This window comes from Palaemon carinicauda, chromosome 8 (assembly GCF_036898095.1).
Source record: "Palaemon carinicauda isolate YSFRI2023 chromosome 8, ASM3689809v2, whole genome shotgun sequence".
NCBI lineage: Eukaryota > Metazoa > Arthropoda > Malacostraca > Decapoda > Palaemonidae > Palaemon > Palaemon carinicauda.
In genome coordinates, this window is record NC_090732.1 from 119,088,855 (window position 1) to 119,091,354 (window position 2,500).

Here is a 2,500-nt window from a genome sequence, read left to right on the forward strand (position 1 = left end):
AAAGAATGGGCTGATGAAATTTATGGTTATATCACAGGAGCGTAATTGACAGATAGACAAGCTATTTAGGATAAAATAGTTACGCCCCTCAAAACCACCCTATGTAAGCTACCTTTATTGTGAGCTGTTGTATCGGATTTATGTAGGATGCGTGTCCTCTAATGAAGTATCTCTTAATGAAAAAAGAATTTTCTCACATTATTTATTGTCGGGACACACTAACACACATCTCTATATAATAAAGAACAAGTGTGACTATATACTGTATATAAGTATATACAGAAAACAATATATACATATATGGATATATATATATATATATATATATATATATATATATATATATATATATATATATATATATATATATATATATATATATATATATATATATGTATGTATATTTAATGTCACGCTCACGGAGGAGAGGTAGTAGTTCTACTCTGGTGAGGATACTCCGAGAAATACCCTGGGAAACCACACACTCCCACAAATTGCCGAACCAGCGGTTTGTAATTAGGTATGGAGTTGGGGGTGGGAAGTGTTTCAAGGAGCCTGGAGACCTGTGAAATAATACAGATGTGTTAGAAAATAATAATATAGTATCTGTAAGCACTAAGCTGAAAACACTGGGAAATTAAACGGGTATGATAAATGAATGAAAATTGATTAAGAAGTAAAGGAGTTTTGGAGGGTTCGTTTGCTTTAAACAGGAAAGGATGTTTGTGTCTTGTTTCTTTTTATGAAACTTGGGAAAATAAAGAGGAAAAATTAATGAGGCTGGCTTTGATCTAGAAAAATCTTGCTAAATAAAATAGACCTCCAATGTGGATGTTGGATAAATTGGTAGAATGAAACTATTGATAAGGATTAGCGATTGGCTTGGTCTAAAAATAGACCTGTTGAAAGGGTGTTCTCGGATTCCTCTGTTGTCTCATATATGTAAGATATGATGTGTTTAGTTCGAATAGGACATTAGACGACGGACCAGTTTCTAATTGTGGAAAATGGTTCTGGATGAAGAGTTGAGTTGGTTTAAATTGGCAGATGCTATTTTAAAAATAATGTGGCGAGGAATATGTAGGGTGCGCAAATCAATTTGGATAAGTTTGAGTTCTATTAGAGCTAAAGTTAAAATCAATGATTGGATTGTAGGGGAGTATAGTGTTTAATGTAAATGAAAGAGCTGTTTTGTTTCTGATTTACAAGGGACATAGCTAGGAATGAAAAGGCGAGGAACGTGTAGGCACATTAGATAATAAATAAACGTTAATGCTTGAAATTGTAACTAGTTTAATATGAGAGAGAGAGAGAGAGAGAGAGAGAGAGAGAGAGAGAGAGAGAGAGAGAGAGAGAGAGAGATCATGAATAAAAGTTAATGCATAAAATTGTAACTAGTTTAATATGAGAGAGAGAGAGAGAGAGAGAGAGAGAGAGAGAGAGAGAGAGAGAGAGAGAGAGAGAGAGAGAGAGAGAGAGAGAGATCTAGTCTTGTAGAAAGAGTGGAAGACGGAAGGTTGGTAAAAAGATCGTATAATTCGTAGGTATTATGATGGCATGGCTAAATGTGGTGGATAGACATGTGGGAAAGGTATCATAAAGGAAGATTTACAACATCTATGAATTGCGAGTATGTTATACAAGATGGTAAATGGCACAGTTTAGTTTAGGCCCTCCAGTGTTGGTGTATGAAGTGCTTAATCTTCTAGAAGTGTTTTTTTTTTTTTTTTTAATGTGTTTCAAAAATTTTCTCCTTTGGAAGTAAAGGAAAATTCATGTCATTTGCAATAAAAAAATGAGAAGAAAAAGAAAAACTAGAACATGCAGATTACATTGTTATAAAGGAAAAATTAATGATGCCCTTTAAGCATATACCCTTTCAGGGAGCAACCACTAGAGATAATTACGAAACTATTTACCTTTGCAGAATATTTCCCCTCACTGAATCTCTGGATCGTCTAAGGAAAAGTAATAAGTTAAGACAAGTTTCTATAAAGAAAGGACGATCATAAATTCATGATAATTGACACGGACATGTCTGGCAATAAATATAGAAAAAATGCGATGCCGGATCCTGAAGGGAAACTTACTTAAGTATTAACCGTTGTCCTCCGCTTTCACCAACTACTCCACTGGTAATTGTGACCTATAAAAGAGATTGAGAAGTAACCACTAAGCCTGGGGTGAGTCACTAGTAATCTCGTCCTAATTTATAAGCCGTAAATATAGTCTTCTTTGTGATTCACTGATAGTTGTTTTGTCATACAGAGTCGTAAATCAACAACTGCTTCTTTGCTGTATGTCGTTCACGATAATTCATAATTTACAATTTCAGTCGCATATTATGAATCTTTATATATCAAAATTTGTCGTGGAAAAACCGGTCGCCCGTTCTGTTGGTATGTTTAACCCCATGATAATCCTTCTCTTGGTATTTTCCCTAGTGGAGCCCCTGGGCTTATAGCATCCTGTTTTTATAACTATGGTTGTAGCTTAGCAA

The 2,500-nt window shown here is 34.6% G+C and overlaps 1 protein-coding gene across 1 annotated transcript in view; it reads left to right on the plus strand.

The window, feature by feature from the left end:
* The window catches only part of LOC137645857 (dynein axonemal intermediate chain 4-like), a 194,499-nt gene that overhangs the window by 16,526 nt on the left and 175,473 nt on the right, over window positions 1–2,500 (plus strand). The window lies entirely within an intron of this gene.